The sequence below is a fragment of the Manacus vitellinus genome, unplaced genomic scaffold (genome assembly GCF_001715985.3).
Source record: "Manacus vitellinus isolate BGI_N305 unplaced genomic scaffold, ASM171598v3 scaffold_5_pilon, whole genome shotgun sequence".
Classification (NCBI taxonomy): domain Eukaryota; kingdom Metazoa; phylum Chordata; class Aves; order Passeriformes; family Pipridae; genus Manacus; species Manacus vitellinus.
In genome coordinates, this window is record NW_021940682.1 from 3,782,795 (window position 1) to 3,804,264 (window position 21,470).

General features: G+C 39.4%; 1 protein-coding gene across 10 annotated transcripts in view; it reads left to right on the forward strand.

Annotated features, from left to right (window-relative positions):
• SOX5 (SRY-box transcription factor 5) overlaps positions 1-21,470 on the forward strand; it is a 335,957-nt gene that overhangs the window by 46,575 nt on the left and 267,912 nt on the right. The window lies entirely within an intron of this gene.

The window sequence follows — 21,470 nt, forward strand, 5'->3', positions numbered from 1 at the left end:
CTACAATCCATAGATTCAAGTATTTCATATGCTTCATTAAGATTATGCATAGAAATGTGTAAGCAAGTGATTACGATTATTCTTTGAACTTTGTGATGAACACAATACTTGTAAACTCTGTGAAGCAGAATGAAGTCCTTTCATTTTCCTGTTGGGGGACTTTTTTTTTATCTGAAGTCTCTCTGCATTATAAATATATGTATATTTATATAAATTTTATACATAAACAAATCATTTGGGACAAAACATGTTCCTTAGAAATAGAATGAGCTTCCCTACTCTTTTTTCCCCCCCCCTCTAGGCATACGTTTCATTTTCAGAGATCCCAGCTTTGCTCTTGTAAACATTCTAGTTAAATAATCAATACGCTGCTCTCCTTTTGCTATGCAGATAACAGCAAGCAGCAGAAATGGGAAGCAATAAAAATGAACCTCGGGACATACAATTTTTTTAAAAAAAATTTTTTTTCAACAATTTTTCCCTCTGAGTTGAAATTGGGAATACGAACCATTATCTTTGTTAATCATTACCATTTGTTTACATTGTGTGTGTTTGACTATAGTTACACACACATACACAGAGAAGGCACTGTCCATGTAGTACGTGTGTTTGTCAGAAAACAGCCAAGAGGACGCACTTTGTTTTACACAGAGATGCACAGACCCCCAGACACAGAAATGCTTACAGAGTTCATGTGTGTATATATGCACGATGCACAGATGATTGTTTTTTAGACAATTATGGCAGGTTATTTTCTCAGATTCTCAGTAAACACAGTTCTTGGAGCACATTTCTGCAGTCGCTTGGGGTCCAGCATGTTGTATCTGCATGACCCGCTTCGGTTTGGTTATTACTATCCATCTCCCGCTATTCCTTTTTGAACCTGAATAGCAGAGCACAGGGAGATACAGATTTGTCAGGCAAAGTTGTTTGCAGTTCAGATCTCAGAGCGCCTGTATGTATCTCAGGAGGTTGTTCTTCTTCTTTGCCGCTCGTCTCTCCCGTGATGTTCCAGTGTATCCCAGTAAACTGCAAACAGTTCAGAAACTTTCAGTCACCCCAGCTGAAGGCAGCTGAACCAAGGGGACTTCTCTTGTGTGTCTGCAGCTGTTATCGGGGTGCATTTATGATACACACTTGGAATGAAAATGATCCTCAGTGTCAGACGAGTAAACATCCATTAATTCATTCAGCATCACTGGTAAATTGCAGTAGGTTTTGTGAATTAACATGTATAATTAATTACCGTGCCAAAAAATGTGAGGGTTTTCGTCCTTTCCTGAGAAGTTCCTTGCACGTCTTTCTTTCTGTTTGTGGCGGTTCAGCTGCTTGATTGAGAGGAGCATCAGAATGTGTACGCTGAGGGGGATGATGTTTGCAGAAACGTTGTAGGAAGAAATTATAACTGGAATCTGCTCCGTGTGTTTCACAGGGAAAGGGTAACTTCTGAGATATACTCTGTGATGTACCTGTGGCACTCTGAATTGGCTCTAAATGTCTCAAAAAGAATAACTCTTTTGTTGTTTGATTTTTCTCCTTTCTTTTTTTTTTTTTTTAGTCGGGTCATTAAATATAACAAGTATGGCCACAATAGAAAGAAAGTTTACTTCACTGAGGAAGAGGTACAGACAATGCAGCCAGAACCATCGCAGACAGCTAGGAGATTTACAGAATGATAAAAACTCAGAAATGCCCAACATAAAGTTTTAATATCTTAATAAAATCTGATTAATGAAAAATAGATAAAGTGACTGCTTAACAATGTCCCTAGTGTATGGAATGTTCTTAAACCCAAATTAATTACTGCATATTTACATTTCTCTGTAGACTGAGAGAGAGGCTACGCTAGGAATCCGGACAGAGTGACACCCTTTCTCTTTCTCATTATTTTCTTTGTTTTTAATTATAATTTTTATTTTTAACGTGCCAGTTCAAGGTACAGTGGTATGCAGCGTTTGTAGAAGTAAGGATGAATTAATGCCTCCATAGGAAAAAAGGAAGAGCTAGAAAAGACAAAAGGCATGGATGGGAGCAGTGGGGATGGGGACAGTAGAACAAGTTCAGCATTTACAGTCACCAGTTCTGTGCTCTCGAAACCTTGTCTGTGCTAGTGAATAGCTTGTGGAAAGGAAGGGCTCAGGGATGTAAAGCAACTCTCTGCTAGGAGGAAAAAAATATACTTAGCTGCTTCACTGCTGCACTGCACGAGTCATTTCAGACTCCCACTGAATTTATTTTGGGGTTGTACCAACACTGTCAAATGGAGAAATCATTTTCCTAAAAGGAAACTTTGCGTATTCCTAAGTGCTTTTCTTAGCTAAAGTTATCCTAAAAGCTTTCTTCTGCTGCGTTTGCTGAGAATTTTGGAGAAAGAATAATACTTTTCTATTAACCAGCTTGCTCAGAATGACGTCCCACTCTCCTAAAATCTACCTGTGGAAGTAAGAGTGATTATTCCTTCATTTAAAAGCAAACAATGAGATTTCTTTAATATCGGGCTGAATAGCTTTTAACTTCCATTGAGATGTTTTAAGAAAGGACTTTATTGCTTAAGTCTGTGGTTCTAGGGATCTGAGTTTTGAAGAATATTAAATAGAGTGCCAGTTAAAAGTTTCAGATGCTGGTTTTTCACAGTGATGAAAATTAACACAATTTTATTTCTCTGAGATAAGGCTGAAGGAATTAATGCATTTGCCGAGTTCTCATTATTGTCCTGCATGCACTAATTTAATTTGTTGTGCTTATGCTTAGCGAGGAAGAAGTTGACTGTAACAGATTATGGATTTTAATGAACATCTCAATAATTTACCAGTTGCTGAAATTGTGAACTAGCCTTGGAAGGCAAAAGCCCAAATGAGAGAGCTGATGAGTGACACACCAGCCCGCACAATTCGACTGTTGTATTCATTGCATTTGAATCAAATTGGGAGTTTGGCATTACTAATTCTGGGTGGCTGGCTCATCATATGCATTCAAGGAGTTAATTAAAACACACACAAACACATACACACAGTCTCCCACCAAGCATCTTGCGGTGTTTATGTGCATAGTGTGTTTGATTGGTACCTTTAGATAGGAGAGGAATTGTTTTTCCTTCTCTTGCTGTCCAGAGATCTTAAATATGTAGCTAGTTTACAAAATATTTACTACTTCTCAGGGAGCTTTTAACGAGCATTTATGGCTTTATCATTTAGGAGGCATATAGTTGAGTTACTTAAACATGAAGCTCCCTGATAGGATAGGCTTATGTGTCTGTGTAATATGGTATATCTGTGGCTGTATAAAATACACTTTTAACAGTATTTATACAGGAAAAAGAGTATCTCCTTCCAAGGAAGATTTATAGTTTCTTTGCATGCTTTTCATACTAGACTTAAAGAACAGAATACCTGCATGTTTGCCTGTCAGATACCTCTGCCTTCACAACTGTTGCAGATGTCAGTGTGACATCCTCTTGACTTTCTGTTTTGTTGTATTTTATTAATTTCTTTCTCAGGCCTGGTTATAGCATAATTAACTCATACGTGAAGGGGGAAAAAACACGTTGTCATGTTGTACCTGTACACACTGGAGATACTCAATTCCTGTGAATTCTGCTACTGTAGTTAAGAGAAAAGAAGCGCCCACAGCAATTAATCAGTAGCAGTAGCATGTCTGTGCTGATGGAAAGGAGTTCATTGTTTAACAAGTAGCATCCCTAGAAGCAAAGAGTTTTTCCCTTTTAAAGTAGCTGTGGATTTCTCTATCCAATTTGGAAAATGCACGAAGTCTCCTGTGCTCCCTCCAAAAGGTAAAATTACGTTGCACGTGTGTATATTAAAACCCACAAAACTGCAAATTAAGCAAACCCTCGTCACGTTATTGAATTACCTAAGCCAGAACTTACTTCTCGAACTCTTGAGACGGGTTGTGGTTTCCTCTCGAGCTTTTCGGCGGGCTCCGGGCAGCGGGCGAGGGCGAGCGGTCGCGCACTCTTGCACCTGGCGGGGACTTATTTATGGTGCTTGAACCTTCCACGTCCCCTCCCGCAGACCCCCTGGCGAAACCCCGCCACCGGCAACCGCCATAAAGTTGTCGCCCGCGCCTTTGCCGAGGGTTACGATGCCGGGCTGCCGCCTGCCACACGTCCCACCTCTCCCACACCCTACGAGGGGCTGGCTTGGTCCAAGTGGCTTGTGCCTCGCCTGGGGCCGGGGCTGGGCTCTGCCTGCGGCCACCGGGCACCAGGGCCACGGCGGGGAGCCCAACGCGCCGCAGCCTCCGCGCGAGAGACGCCGCTTGTCACCTCCACGTCGAGCCCAGCCTATGCCAGCCCGAGAAGCCAAGAGCCTCTAAAAGTTGTCCCTGAGCCCACATGTCCTTGTGACAGCGTGAAGTTCTGCGCGCGGTAGTCGTTGGGAGAGAGCAGATCTAGACAAGGTTTTGGAAGAATTTTGGTGAGCGCTGCTTGCAGGGGCCATGGTGCTTGAAAAGAATGTGAGTGAATGGAAATTGTGAGGTGTGCAGTGGCAATTCAGAGAAGCTGTCTGTCTTTTTTTAGGATAGGTGCGAAATTTTTTTTTTTTTTTTTTTTTTTTAACAGAAAAAGGAAAAGAGAAAGACGGGTTGAATTCCAACTGCTAGAATTAGCAGATGTTAATATGAAGTTCAAGTGCTGCCATGGTATTGGGGGAGCTGTTGTTTCTTACTTTGTTTCGAAAGAAATTGGCAAATATTTTCCAACTCCCTGGTTTTGATCTGGTATGGCACTTCTCTTCAACACATCCTTTTGTCACCTTGTTTAAAGAAGAAAAAAGTAATTCCAACATGATGGTATTACTTTTGACTTATGGAACTTTGAAAATTGAAGTGAAAATGAGAAAAAGCTTGGGGCTTGCTATGAAAGTTTGAAATGGCTTTGACCTTGCTTCCCTTAAAAGTATTGTGGGATTAATCAGGTAACATTTCTCAATTTTCAAATCGTATTTATATTTTGCTATTTTTAAAATTTATGTTTAATATTCCAGTTTTTCTTTCTATACTTTTATTTTTTTAAGACCAAGTATCGAAATTCGCATCGGCATCTTCTCTCTGAGATCTATAATAATTTTGTTTTGCCAAATACTTCTGGTTTTGTGTTTTTTCAAGTTCATGTAGACCGTCTTAATTTTGTTGTTTTGGGTTTTTTTCCTGGGATGTGGATGTTTGAGTGCTATTTGACCTAAACATACCATAAAATGTTTCCTTAGTGCTAATTTTTCTTTGTGGTTGTATTATAGTCCCATTACTACACATTTGTTTCTGTATTACTAATCTGTTATTTTGGGAGGCAAAAATATAAGCAGAGTTAATAGAAATTTAATTTTCTTTTGTGAATAATCAGAGTTCTTTTTAGTGGTGAGGAACTCAAGAGGGAGGTACGTGCTATTTTTGTACCGTTAAGAGCATTGTCTGCATGTTCTTCATGGACCTTTGTAGTTCTAGAGAGAAAAGACCTAGGAATCTAGTTCCTTTTGGTTTCTTTGGTGCTGGGCTTTATTGTTCTAAGGATGTGGGAATCAAAAAAATGCCCCAAGTTTCATTGATTCATCTCACAGGTTGGGCATGGGCAGAGATAATGTATCTGACAGTGAGCTGGAGTTACTTGCCATTGCCAACTCAATATGTAGCAGAAGACCAAGAGTAAGGAAAATTTTAGTGGTTTGGAACAATTGTTAATGTTGTTATTCCTTTTTTACCATAGATACATGAAAAGATTCCACCAAACTGTTTTTTGCCATTTAAAACAGCGAGCCTAACAAAATCCCAAGGGTGTGTGTACTCCTGTGCACAGACACATTCGTGTTTGTTCCCTGTGCTTTGGTGTGCCCTTTTACTGGGTTGCATTAAGTTGCAATACCTTCAGTTAGTTTTGAATCCTGAAGAGACTGCACTTTAGTGGAGGATGTGATGGAGCTAAAATTCAACAGTCTGAAAGACCAAAGTGCATCTCTACACACGATTTTTGTAATTTGGAGGTATTCCTTGTTTTAAGAGAGAGAATGCTCAGTGAAGGGCATGAAGCCTATGGTGTCCTCTCACCTTGAGGGATGGCCTGCCTGAGTTGGGGTTGAGGCACTTCAGCAGAGCTTTGTGCTGGGAAGGAGCTGTAGTTCTGTCCATGCTGTATTTGATTGTGGAGAACTCTTCTGTTTTCAGATAAATTCCCTTAGCGTCCTAATTACATTCACTTTGTAAAACAAGGCTGAAAACGTTTGCTCCAAAGGTTTAGTCAAATTTCTATTCATAGGGCTTTATCCCTAAATTTCAATGCTATGGCCTCACTGGGGCAGAGGCTTTTTTGGATAGAGATGAGATGTGTGGGAAGGTGATGGTTGGTAAGGGCGGAGGGAAGGATGTTCTTACCCGTTTGGCATGTCTATTAACAAACTGGGTCATTTTGTTGTGTTGTATTTACATGACTTGTTCCTGTGCTGGTGTGAAATGTGAATCACCAAAACATGATGATTATTTAAAAAAAAAATAGGCTAAATGAAACATAACTGAAATAGAACTGAAGGGCTAAATGAAATCAAGTGAAAACAGAACATGCAACATTATTCTTTTGATACGGTTTCCTTCTGCAGTTGCTGAGTAAAGCCAAATAGTTCTTTTTTTCCACGTCTGTTAAAAATATCCAGACTTTTGAGTTTGAAAATCACAGAGACATAGAAAATACATCTCTCCCTTAGGTTCAGCTTTTGATTTGTCTTTTGCTCCTGGGTTTTGGACACTTAAGTAGATATTTATGATGTGTTGTAAAGAAGGCTACTGATTCTCATCTTTGTCAAAACCATATGAGCATCAAGTTGATTCTGGTTTTGCAACTGAGATTAGAATTGGCAGAATTTCTCAGTGGAGGACTCTCGTCCTTTGCTTATGTTTTGGAAGTTCTGCTCACTTTTGCTGTTCTTGCCTAAACTCCGAAATTAATTGTGTGACTCAGGAACCTGCGTTAGGCTGTGGCGTTTGCATGAAACACCAAGCAAAGTATGGGAAAAGTACTGAGCCACTCTCAAGTATGCCATGCACCTCTTTTATAGATAATCTGCATGTGTATTAGTGTCATTGATTTAGTGTGTTTTTGTAGAGTGCAAGCATCCTGAATCAGGACCCCATTATGCTTGTCACTGTACAAACACAAAAAAGAAGGTTTCTTTCCATTCCACAGAGCAGCCTTTGTGCTTAGAGCTTAGAGTAATATCAATGTGTCTTTGTATGGGGAAAATTCAGAAATGGAGAGTAGGTAAGAGATCCCTAGCGTGGTTCATGAATGAGATTTCAGTCCTGAAGCCATGCTTAACAATTTATAAATTGAGCAATATATGTGCATGTGTATTCTCTCTGTATTTTTTTCTGCATGCATGTATGTAGAAGTTGCTTTACTGTTAGAAGTACTGATATTATTAATAATAGATTCATACTTCCTATAAAGCCTTTTGATTAGGAATTCAGAGCGTTTGGAAAGCATTGATATACAAATCATGAAGATTTCTATGCTCTTTAGATTGAGAAGCAAGATTAGTCTCAACCTATAGCTGAGAAAACTGAGGAACAGTGTCACAAAATCTTTTGCACGTGTGAGTATTAAAAGTAGAGATACTGACTGGTAGTTCTGTTTTTTAACCTCAAGACACCCTCCTTTTCCTTCTTGAGATCCTAAGAACTGCAAATTATAGACTTCTCTCTGTGCAATTAGAATTTCTAAATGTCTCATTCTAGCAAGATGAACTATAGTACTCAGATTAGTTAAATATGTAAAATAGGGACTGTGGAATATAATTAATAAAATAAAGTAAAGAAATATTTACAACCACAGTCATATCATTGAGGGCTGGGAGGGTGTATTGTCTGTGGACCCTCCAATTACCTGAACGTGCTTCTAAACTCCCTACCTGGAGGCAAGTTTGGATAACTGGAGTTAGGAAGCAGCACCCGCTGTGTTTAAGCAGTAAATTGAGAGACAGCGTGTGCTACCCTAACTTTGGTCCTGGAGAACAGTTAACATCTTCAGCCGTGTGTACGAGAGCTGTCACATGTTTTATAACCTAAGGTCCAGGCACGAGGGGAGTCCAGGAAAAAATTCTTCACATGGAGAGCATTAATGTGAGGAACAGACTCTACTGCAAGCAGCAATGTAGGCAGCCACAGTGAGCAAACCAAGAGCCTAAAAGCAAAAACTACACTGCAGAACACAAAATGCATTGTGATTTTTACCCGCACGTTTGACATCTGTTTTTTACATGTGCCACGGAGATCCAAAACGAAGGAAAGGCTACAACCTTATTAAAAGGGAGGAATTATTTTCTTATTCATGTTAAAAGTTCTTCTAATCTGTTTTAGTGGGGTTTTTTTCTCGTTTCCAGCTGAGAGTAGAGCTGAAACACTGAGGTCTGAAGGTAGGTCTGGGCTGTGTGTTGCATCGCTTACTACACACTGTTGAGAAAATGGCTATAAACTGAAGGAGTCCTGGGTGGATTTGATCTGTGTAGCCCATGAATATCATGACTGATCTATTAAGTTATTCTCTTTGATAAGTTCTTTATGAGGGACACTACTTTCAAGATAATGGATTATGATCAGGCCAATTCCATAGTGTTTCAGTAGTAGTTATTCAGCAGCGTGTTCACAAAGACCTGTTTTGTGATAGGGCCAGTCAAGGCATCCTTTAAAAAAGTGCCCATTCATTCTGAGTGTTTGGACTCAGTAGCACTGGAGTTCAGTGTCAGGTCCTAAAAATGTAGGCCTAATTAATTAATGTTCTGCTCAACCCTATGCAAAAGGCAGACATTCTTCACCGCAGTAAACCATGATGGCATGAAATGGTGACTCATGAGGAGATCACTGAGCAGAAGCCTGACTTTCCTTAATCTGCAGCAAACTTCCATCAGTTGCGATGCCACCAGGATTTCTAAAGCATCAGGAGGGATTTCTGCAGGCTTCAAATCCGTAGATTTTGGAAGTTCTGCCTTGCTGTGCTTTAAAGACAGGTTAACTGTCTGCTTCTCCTAAACACCATGTATGCTTGGCAGATTAGAATGATCAGAATGGTGGTGATGAAAATGTACCTGAATTGTGCCAGAGCTAACATCTGGGCCTTGGAGGACTTGGCACTGTACACAAAATCAATCTTTATTTTGAAACTGTGTGTTTCCTGAGGTAGTAATTCCCAGTTGTGGCCACCAAGGTCTATAGCGAGACTGCTGCAGAAAAATACCTTCTTCCAAGTACACATTTGTTTGATAACCTCAGTTGTCGAAAGCGTGACCTCTGTTAATTTATCACCAGGCAAATTATTGTCACCCATTCACAGATTCCATGAGAACCCCAGGCAGACAGCAGAGCCCCATGCTGGTAAGCATTTCTGGTTTTGCTGTTTGTGGTGATAAACAACCTACTTACAAATGAGTTGACCGAGGTACTTGCAGCTGAGGTGACTTGCCATGGGTTGTCCGGCACAACAGCAGCAGGTTCATCAGCAGATCCTTAGAGAGCTCATTGCCCTTGTCTGGAACTAATTCCTCCAGAACAGCTTAGCTTATTTTATATTTTCATTTTAGAGAAGCTAAACGGTTATCAGATAAGAAAGGCAAAGTCTTACGATTAAAGTGATCTATAGATTTTCCTGCTTGATGTTTCTTAGAAAGAGGAAAACACGGGGAAGGGAGTTTCTGCTGTCGTATTTGGGTAGAGTCTGGCATGGAAGCCTGTAGTTTTAAAAGCAACTATAAAAACTTAGAATATAACAGAAATTAGAACGTTATTTAAAAAAGAAGATAAATAAAATAGCTTTTTACGTACGTGTGCAGTCTATTGAAAGGCCATCCAAAGCAGTGATACCAATTTAAGATGATGATCTTTTGCCTTAATTATACATCTGGGAGGTATTAGCTGAACATTTTGTGGAGAACTGTGAATACCTTAGTTGCCAGTTGTCTAAAATGCAGCTAATGATTGCTTCAGTGCCAGTGTTTTGATGGCTAGAACCTAGGCCTGAATATGAATACAAAGAACTCCATCTAAAAAACCCGCGTGTGCGCACACACTTTTTAATACAAAACAGATTTCAACCATCTGCTTGGCACTTAGCTTTGCAACTATAGGCTCTGATATGAAAGGGAACACTGTCCAGATTATGAATGGTATCACTTTTATTAGTACCTTAGAAAAATCCTAGTGTTTTAGAAAGCTCGTGTAGCCAATGGTTTTCTTCAGTGGAATAATGAAAACAACCACCTTAGCCAAAATTTTGTGCCTTTCGTCATTCCTCCGACGGCAGCGTCTCCCTTTCCCTTGCAAAAGGGATTTTGTAGTGAAGAAAAGTTTCTGTTCTTCACCTCAGCATTTCCAAGTGTATCGGAGGATTTTAGATGAGTGGCCCTTAGAACTGACACCCCAGATGGTTTATGACACAAAGCACTGTTTGCTTAGGAATACGTTGTATAGCAGAGTCTGTTGCCCAAGCACTGCAGAGCGTGTCAAATCGGCATGGAAGTTAATGGACCAAAAGCCCTTCTGAATTTAACACTTTCCCATTTGATCTGAATTTACAGCTTTAAATCAGGACCACAGTTTTCCTTTAGTGGTTCAGTGGTGAAAAGTAAAGGTTGATAGCATAATTTACAGGCATATAATACAATGATTTTGACGCAATTCAACTGTTTGAAGGTTTAGAATGAACGAGACTGTCTTAAAATCTTTGGTAAAAGTCAATCCATTAAACATATATATATATATATAAAAAAAATTGGAAATTTGGGAGATTTGTACATGTAGCAATTTGGTCTTCTGACGAGTTCATTTTTTAGTCTTAAGCAGAGGAAAATGAACCATACAAAAAGTCAAAAATCTATGGAGCTTTCGCTCTTTGTTAGCAATTAAGGTATTATTTCTTTGCCTTTGGTAGATTTATCCTTAAAATATGCAGGACAAAATAGTTTCTTCTTTCCTTTTCTTCTTTGCAAGGACTTGATAGCATTTTTCCTTAGGTGCATGTTTGGAAAAAGATGGTAAAAATGCAACCTCCTGTGTGTAACAAAGCCTCTGTGTTTGGCCATCCATTTAGTGCCGTGTCACATTAGTACTGCATTGTTAACACCTTTGGACAGGGCTAAAGGTTCCTTGCTGCTGCGTCTAGAGAGCTGCTTATGTCAGATCATAATGTTGCTGGATGCTTTCCTCAATAAATGTACTTTTGATTTATAAGTAGGACTGGATTGTTTGCTTCTGGGTTGTCAGGAGGGTGAATAAAAGGACTGATTGGTATTTACGTTCTCATTTTATAAAAATTTCATTTTCTCTGTGTTATGGTCTTGAGAAAGTGATGCTTTTAACTGTTACATTTTATTAGCCTGAGTATGGCTTTTTGTGGAAAAGATCCGAGATGCCGAAAGACAGATAAAGTTGGGTTTCTATGGACAAAATGATTATACTATTGGAAACTTAAAAGCTTCTGCATAATTTTAGTTGAATCACGAAGTATGGACAGCAAAAATTCGACTCTTTTAAAAACTGTATGTGAAATAAGCCTTAACAGTATTAATGTTATAGCCCTAGCCAGTGAATAAACTTGCAGCCCTCTGTTTTATTCCCATCCTGTCTCTTCCTTAGCTCTTTTCCTTTCACCTTCCCCCCACAAGCAGTCAGGCTTGCTTTCCACATTTTTATGAGGAGCCCTCTTACTCTCACAGGTAGGGATTAAGACAATAAACCTGTTAATCTTAAAGAAATTCTGAGGCCCTTTAAATGATGATCCAGATGGAAAGAAAGCCAGTTCTCCTGCCACTGTGTCACCATGCCTCCCCATAGCAACTCTACTGGAGTTACTTAACCATCTCATTAATGAAGCAGTTCTTCATGTTGCGTGCCATAAAATGGGTTTCTTCAGGAGTGGGAAATAGCAGCCTATCTGCTGTTGAGCATTAATGATTGCACAAGAATAAACTCCTGTATTCAGGGATGGGTGAGAAGGAATTCTGTAAAAAATGCTTGGCTTCATAATGAGACCTTTGCTGTTGAGCCCTCATGTTCTTGGAAATTTTAGAGGGGAAAGTCTCCTTGACCAGTGTCAACAATTTGGTCATTTTCTTTGCTTCCCCTCCTTCCTTTAGGTAATATAGTCGTATTTACTGTCAGTTTATTTTCTGTAGATTCCTCCAATCCACTGTGGTTGGAAGGGAGTTCTGTAGTGAGTGCATGGTGAGGTAAATTTGAGATGGCAGTTGGTGGTGTGGGAGGGAGGGTTGGGAGAAGGAGGAGGCAGAGAGGGTAAAAGAAGGCAGCTACAGTTTTAAACAACCTGCCAATTGTCCCCCTTTTCATTAAAATAGCAGCTTTCAAGCCAGGTCCCCAAACTGTTTAGTTTGATTTACACTGTAAAGGCTAAGTTCCCTCATGCTGTAAACAAGAGCTGAACAAATAGATTGCCCTCTCTCCTATTTTTTCCTTCTCTTTTTCTTTTCTTCTTTCTTTTCTTTCCACTACTAAAATTATAGTTGCATTTCTTTCTGATCTCTTTGTGTTGGTTTTAAAGAAACTGCCCTTCCCATGAGGTTTAGACATCTGACTTATGAAAAGCCTGAGATAGAGAGAGGATGGTTTTCAGAGGAGGATGCACTTGGTAGAGCTGTGATTTTCAGCCAGTTCAGTGTTACCATGAGGTTACAATTGCATTTGCATTAAAGCTGGGTATGAACGACCAGGTTCAAAGGTTGGACTTTGACTCTCTTTGTGGCCTGTTGTTGCGTCATGCCAAGTAAAATGAGGTTCACAATATGCTGGTACCAGATAGCTATGGAATATCAACCTGCTGGTTTCTTTGACTGTCTGGTTCCACCATATGAGGGAAAGCGAGGTCAGGCACATGTCAGTGCAGGAGTTTGGAAATCCCTTGAAGCACTGCATGCTGCTTGTGCCTTCCAGGAAGCCCTAGATAGATAGAGATTTGAAAGTCTCCAGAACAAAGTTGGCTCCTGCATTTCAAAGGCTGCATAACATCTGTATTTTCAAAGATTCTGATGTTATATTTAACACTGAAAGCGGGAGAAAAAGATGAACACGTGTGTAGGAAGAGTACGTGATTTTCATAAAGAAATAAAAAATTGTTTGTGAAAGAACTGCATGTGAGCCAGCTAGTACAAAATACTTGTGTGTCCTTTTAGAATTTTGGAGCCATTAAGTGTTTTTAATAGTTTGCCCCATGCATCTAATCTATTTGGAAATATACCACTTCCGGGGGTGTTTGGGGGGAAAGTTGGAGCTTGTTTTCCTCTCTCCTTATTTTTATCTATGTGAAACATCAAAGTGAGTGCCAGAAATAAGTTGTTTGACCCCTTTATCAGGTAGAGTTCAATAAAGCAATACATGTGTATTGTAATTGTGAATATTGTACGGATGACTTGGTTTTGCTTTGAGATTAAAATAGCCCCGTTGAATAGGAGGGTATATGTAGCACTAAGGGTGAGTCTTGTAGTGTGTTTTATAATTTTTAAAAGCGCTTTCAGAGAGTAATAGGTAAAAGTTTCATCTTACCAGCACCGAGTGCCTGTGTCAGTCCGATTTTCAGCAAATGAGTTGGATGCTCTTATGGGTAGTCTTAGAAAAGAGGACAAGGACTGAATGAGTCCGGAGAGCAGTGTTTGCCCCCACCTCCAAAGCTTTTATTACTGGCTCTTCAGCAGCCCTGGGTAGTGGGAACATCACGGGAAGTTTGTTCTTCCTCTCTCTTTGCAGTGTCGTTGTGTGAATAAACAGAGGCTGTGCTTGTCATTCGGCCTCCTTGCACAAGCCCCACATTCATGTACGATCGTAAGGCTCTGTCCAGCTCCCACTGAAAACAATTGTAAGACTCTCATTGACTTAACTTGGGTGTTGGATTGGGCCCATTAGACGGGAAGAAAATAAAGTGGAAGTGTTGTTAATGATTCCTATTGACGGTTTCCCTGGCACAAAGTACTGCGGATAATTGTTTTTAGATGAAATGCAGTTGCATCTAAGTATTACATTTATTAGCTTTTCAAAGGAGGAATAACCAAACTGGACATATGGGGTGTTCGAAGTGTGATTGTGTGAGACTAAGATAATTTCAGGAGAATAGCTTAAGTCGCAGGATATGTGTGATGCCCTTTGTATACGAGATGTGGGATTGTGGAATTTATTTTGCATGCGCTGGTTCTCACTGAGAAAGAATCCAGAATGCAAATATATAGTCGTATTTAGAATATATAAGGAACGCAGCCTTGCTGCTGTAGACTTCAAGACCCATTAATCAGGCCTGATGGTGATGTGATCTCTGGAAATACTTCAGTTAAGTAGGTTTAATCCTTATTAACAGTAAGTTGCTTGAAACCATTTTGAGTAAAGTCTAGAAAGAAGTATGGTAGATTGAACACAGAAATAAAGGCCAACCCTGTTAGGCTTTGAGTGACTTAGACTCCTTTGAAGTTCTGTAGGTTTTGGGCTTGCTACAACACCAAGCCACTAACAAAAGAGTTCTCACCTCATCTTCATGTTTTTCTGCTGTAATTGTCAGTGTCATTTTCACATTAAAACAGGGTACTACTACTGGTTTTGGTACTATTTAGGCGTTGCCCCAGCCCTCCCTATGACTTGCTTAGGACATGTGGGACAGGCAGATTAATTAAACAGTCTGCTTTTCTTAAGCCTTATTCTGGATTGTTCAGGTTAAATGACGTATGTAATTCCTCCAGGTTTTGGAATGTTTCCTGTTGACTTAGTGTGATTTAGCTGTGGATGACTGTGATCCAGAGCCCCTTCAGAACACAGAGATAGGAGAGGATAATGCTTGTTTCAGTGCTTTCTTCTCATTCAGCAAGGGGGTGGAGGGAAAGAATGAAGTGGCAGGGCTTTTGTTGCTACTGTTTTTTGGGAAATGTGTTCAAAGAACTATTTTGGAAGATGACGGTGAAGTTGTTCCTACTATTTGCACTGCATCGCCAAAACATTGTGCTCTTGTATGAGGTAATAGCTGTGGTTTGTGGCGACATTATGAAAACATTGGTTTGTTATGATGATTGCAGAAAAAATCCCAACTACATGGTAACGTATTTGTAATATTTTATTGAAGTGAAACATGGAAAATACTGTGTAGACTGGAGTCCCCTTGGAATGATTTCATGTTTCGGGAATGAAGAAGCAATTGTGCAAAACTGAAATGGGTGTACATTGCATCAATTAAAGAATAGATTTTGGACCATTTTAGTGTAGTTTAAGGTTATTTTTGTTCTGGGTTTGGTTTTGTTGTTTGTTTTTTTTTAGTATCACTACGATGTATTATATTCAGTTGGTAGTAAGATGTATTCTACATGGCTAATAATCCAAATTAGAATGTATATTTTCTTTTTGTCCTGTGAAGTAGAGGTAATATTAACTAAAAGGTAACTGCTGCTGGACGTTGTTGTACAGTAAGTAGTAACACCTTACAGGTTATGTAGTGTAGTCATTAAAGGTTGTCGAAGTAGCTAGATAGGCAAGAAGACCACAGACTTATTCCTCTCAACATCTAGTCTTGAGGTAAGGCACACAGCAAAATAAACAGAAAGAGGTTCATGCTGTCCCTTTACACATTTGAACTGGACAGGCTCAGCTCCTGGGTTTCCCACCTGTGCTGACTGAGAGGTTTGAAATGAAATTTTGAACTTTTGATTGCCTCTTTGTTTACACAATGTATTTTTGTTTCTTACTGGGTTTGAATTAATTGGTATTATAAAGTCTGAAAGCTAGTATCTTTTATATTGTTTTTTTTTTTTAGTTTATTAAGGGAATAGAATTAAAGTAACACATTACAGCCATGGCAGTTCGAAGCTCTACGTGTATAAAACTGCTTGTTATCCTCCTTTGGCAATTTTGTGTGCCTGCTAGGTGCATGGGTCTTTCGGTTCTTAAACTCTGCCTCATCTGCATTTGATGTCTTCCATTGTGTTCAGATAATCAAGTCAGAACCTCTAAACGTTTAGTAGAGCACTGGTGATAAGTGTTATCAGATTGCATGAGAAACAAGTCCCTAAAGAGGAGTATGAGAACAGTATGTCACTATACCAGGAAACCAGCTCTGTTGTTTGCTTCATCTTTTTTTCCTTTGACTTTTCTCATCTTTTTATCACACATTTGCAAAAGACTAACATATTTATCTTCTATGAGCTGAAACTTCTGCAGTATTTTCTAAATGCTTGTTGTTAATGACATGTCTGCTACAAAGCAGGGCAGGATCTACAGCAGAGATGTAATGAATGACCACAGCCAGTGACTGTGATGTGCAATTGATTTCTGGTTTTTGAAAAAATACCCTTAATAATTAGTCATTTGGGTGAACTGTCCTATTCTTCTTTATATGAGTTGTGTACAGAAAGAGGCATGATACATGTTATTACTCATATAGCTGTGTCAATAATGACATAAGCTATATAGATGTGACAAATGGACTAGAATAAATAATGGCAAAGAACTGAACTAAAGTATCTTGCTTTAGGTAAATACTAGCTCTTTCTGTTGTATTAAAAAAGCTAGACTACAAGAAAAACACAATCTCAGAACAATTATATAAAAAACCTCTAAATATATTGTAATCAAGTCAGTGGGGTACTTTTTCTGGGTGCCTCTTTTTCTGCTTTATATAATGATTTGACCAAATGTGCAGCATACTTTTATTCTGTGAAGAAAGGGATGCTTGGTGTCATGTTCTGTTTGTACAGCAGTGTCCTTTTATAATACAGTAGGTAGTACCAGACTATCAAAGCAGGACAGTTAGACTTAGAAGGTTTGTCAAAAAACACCACAGATTAATCAATAAGGAGATAATAGTAACTTATTGTCCTGATATTGTAGAGCTCAAAATGGAATGCCCGGAGTTTGTTGCAGTCAGTGGCAGCAGGAAATGCTGAGATCTTTGCAGGGTTAGACACCTTCCTCACGTGCTTCAGAAGGTGCTAAAGTCAAAAAGAGCTTTTAACTCTTTCAGATCATACAACCCCACTGTCATAAATCATAGAATAGTTTGGGTTGGAAGGAACCTTAAAGATCATCTAGTTCCAACCACCCTGCCATGGCCAGGGATGCCACCCACTAGATCCAGTTGCTCAGGGCCCCATCCAACTTGGCCTGGAACTATGAAACACTAGTCTGCAGAACATCCACATCTTGAGGTGGGGTAAAAAAGAGAATGGGAGGAGGAATGGCATGGGAGGGAAGGGGAGGGATGGGATGGGACTGCTTACATAGGTAAACCTGTGTGAGAGATAGAGGTAGCTGCCTTTTGTCCTACTTCTTGCACTGTAAATGGATGATGACCTGATATTGGCCACTTAGTTCTTGGTTTTGGATTATATTCGGTTTAATTCTTATGGGTTTTTTTAAGTAGTGGTGGTGGGTCATCCATAATTGCTTCATTTTGTTCTGTAACCAGGTTGAACAGCAGGGTTTACTTGACAATATATAGGTTGTAGAGGGTGCAGCTGGAAGTGTATAGGATGGCAAAAAAGAAAGGAAAAAAGGGAAACAGAGATTGGTTTAGTCTTTTTAAGATGGACAGCTGTACAGGTTTTGGGATTCATCATCCAGTGGAAAAAAGTGAGAGACGGACCAAGGGAAGTTACCCTGTTTATTTGACAAGACCTTCCCTTGACTCAGTATGCTATAATCATCTTTATGCAGGTTGTCTTTCAAAGTATAATTAACCTGGAAGTGAATGTGGGTGGTGGGTGGTATGGCAAAGTATTTATTGAGGAAAAAAATAAATAAGAAAAAAATGGTCTGCTGAAGAAAAAAGTCCTGTGTAGCTTTCCAGTTTTTTGGTTTGGACAGCGTATGCATCTGTCTCCAGAAGCCAAAGGCGTCCTGAGTGGAAGTCCAGAGAGACTTCACTAGAAACAGTCTAATTCAGAACATACCCCAGTTTATTACAGTGATGATAATGCTTTGTACTTCTGTGGTGCCCTGTGTGCTTCGATCTCAGGGTGCTTTACAAATATTAAGGGGTTGATTTGCACAACGCCACTGACAAATAGGTATTATTACTGTCCCCCTTTACAGTCCTGGGAATTGAAGTACTGAGGAGTACAATGGCTCAGTTGTGCAATGCTTTTAGCCTGGAGAGAAGAACCAACATAAAGTCACCCCACTGCAGTGAGAGGTTTGAATGGAGCAGGAGGAAAACTCGGTACCTGCATCCTCTTGAGTGCAGCTCTCCACTTCACTGTGTTCAGTTTGGGTTTGGTAGACAGTTTTACCACCTTAGAGGGACAGGAGGCAAAGTTGTAATTAATTCCTCCCTAATTGGCATAGCAGTAAGTAATTCTGCCTAATCCATTCCTTGCTGTGAGGATGAAGTAAAGCTCAACATTTGAATTGTGGAGAGGACAAGGGGAAGAGGGGGGAGTAGGCAGTGGAAGGTGGACACAGGCAGACATTTCTTATGCTGTCGTAACCACATGTTGAAAAATACCTACAAATTTTTCTCTCAGATTGCCTCTTGAGTTAATGAGGTGACACACGAAAGAAATTGACAATTCATTTTTGAAAAAAAATCACTAAATTTTCCCTTCCCCTTCTTGTCTTTCATTCAGTCCATGAGAGTCTCTGGAGTGTGAATTGTGAAGACACCAAATTGGAATTAATTTTACTTTTTCATTTAACAGATTGTGTTACATTAACACCACAGTATTGCCAAGCAGCAAACCTTTCCTTTCCTCAGATGTTAGCTACTAATACAGTCTAAAGACCGCTGAAAGAATGGTTATACTGAAATGCTTTATTTAAGTTTATCCTCCCTTGTGGCTTGAGCAGGCCCTGATTCTGCTAAGATGTATTCACATGAGCAGGCTCACTGAGTTCTCTTTTATTGCTTTCTGGCAAGTAGGCTGGATTCTATTTCATATAACGTCGCCCAAGTTAGAATTTCAAAGCTCGCTCGGTCCTCAGAGAGACCTTTGCAAGATTCTCTCCTGTATCTACACAGGCACTAAACACACTGAGGACACAGTTGAATTAATCAGTACTACTCATGTACAGAAAATCAACCAAGGTTCTGTTAAAGAGATGACAACTTTGATATCATATTGTTCATTACCAGCCCAGGAATTGTTGCTGCTCATTTAATTAAATTATTAAATTGTTTAGTGATGATAAATCTCGCTTCCAATGTTAAGCAATATTGAGAGTCTTGTGTAGTTCTCCTGAAAAGAACTAGCTACAAATGACGTCACAGGATGTATTTTCTCTCCCTAAATTGTGTTTTCTTATACTTCTGATTGTGTTTTTTAAATTTTCAGTCCTACAAGTTTAGCCCAGGATCTGACAGTCAAGCTGAGTTCTCTAATGCTCTTGGCTGGTGACCAGCATTCAAATTCTGTAGGTAAAATTCTTCTCCTGAAGATACCTGCCTTTCTGTAAAACAGGCGGATCCTGGAAGTGAGCTATGTAGATTCCAGGGACATTAAATCTGATTCTGCAATGAGTGTGTTATTCCATGGTATGTGACTAGAACAAAATGCTGTTCAGTGGCCTGTGGAGTAGTTGGTTCTACAGGACTTAGGAAAGGAGTAGTAGTGCTGGAGAGGCCTCAAATCAGAAAATGAAGCAAACAAAAAGATGTACATGACTCTCAGTGCATCCAGTGCTCAGGACTGTTTAGTGAGGAGGTGCCATTTGACATTACCCTTGTCTAGAACAGAAATGCACCTTAATAGTTCAGATGGATCCCTTTGCTTTCTTTGCTGAAGATGGCAGTATTTATGGCACAAGAGCAGCGGCCCATTCATTGGCACAATCTCACTGAAGAAAATACAAGTCTATTCCCTTCTTTTTTAGCAGATTTGTGTCTCATCTCTCTGTAAGAGACTATTCCATTTCAGGCTTACTGTCCTTTGAACTAGAAATTTTCATATACATTATTTAAAAGATCCTGTGCTACAACCGTAAGCCTAAATTATATGAATTTGTGAGAATGTGAACAAAACTGTCTTTGAGGGATGGTTCTTCTTTCAGCTGTGGTACTGTTGCCTTTTTCCATCTTTATGACTGTAATCCCATTGCATTTGGAATCATTTCGACTCGGTGTGGAGCTGCTGCTGATGGAGCTTATGAGCCCAATGAACAGTTGGTCCTCTTAAGTGTGAACAGAACTCTTTTACTCTGTGTGTGTGCATGTTAAAGGTGATGTGGTTGCATATATGTAGAATGAGCCTGCATTTTGGTTTTTATAAAAATAGAAATATACATCAGTGCTGCTGGGAGTGCCATTCTTGAGAGTAAAAGAGTATGCTGCTGTGTTGTACAGTTCATGGTGGTGGCATTTCTCCTGTTTCAGGTTTTTTTACCTGTAGACCATTAAAAACAAACAAACAAACGAACAGTTATATGCTTTGTAATCATATAGCCTTTTTGGGATAATGCATTTCTAAAAAATTTCTTTCCCTGCCTATGTCTTCCCTCTGTTAATTCTTTCTTTCCTATAACTCTGAGGTGCATGGCAATGCACAGTTAAATGGTTGTCAGGCTTGCAGTTTATTGCTGTCATGGTTGTCCTGGTTGTTTTTTAAAATACAATTTTTCAGGCTGCTGCAGTAAAGTTAACTGGCAACTATTCATTAAGTTCAATGGAGTTAAAGTAGGAACTGTGGGAATGTCAGATACTGTACATAGTATTGCCTAAAATTCTAAAAATGGTGTGTAGTGTATTAAATTCTGCAATTCTGGAAAACTGAATTTTTGCATCAAGACTGAACTGGATTTTGACAAACATAAAGGTCCTGCTCTGTTTCTGTGTGATGGACCTGAGGGTGGCAAAGACTTGCAGTTGTCTCTTCACAAGTTCATTTCCACAAAGCGTGGAATGATTTTTTTAAGTTTTTACTGTTAGATTTGTAAGTGTTGACTTCTAGTAGAAGAAAATCAGAAAACCGCAGAGGGGAAAATGAAATTTGTGTATATCAACTTGAGTTTGGCAGCACAAAACAACGTGTGTTTTATTAAGCACAGTTAAGTGGGTCTAAATTAATTGTAGCTACCACTATATGTGAGAAGGTATAGAATGTAGAATATAACATTAATAAGCAATGCTTGGTGGACAACGAATTTTTAAACTGCCTGGAAAATGGAGTTGCTGGACAGGATTCACTTAACGAGGCTGCTGCCTGTCATGTAACTTTGCTGGGTTTAATAATGGCTGATTACACAGGTGGCAGTAACAACAATGGTAGATTTTCTGAGAAATGCATTATTTTCACAGTGCCGCTGATGGAAGAAACGCTTAGTAGCAGCTGATAATTAATGATCAATTTGGAGATTATCACAAACAATTTACAAAGGTTGACTTTTCCTTTAGAAGTCCCTTTGGATAAACTGGATGGTAAATTACCTGCCTAAGGCTTTCACTTTACTTGTGCTAATAAGATGAAAATGAATGTGTTTGAAGAGCTCTGAACTGAACTTTTCAGACT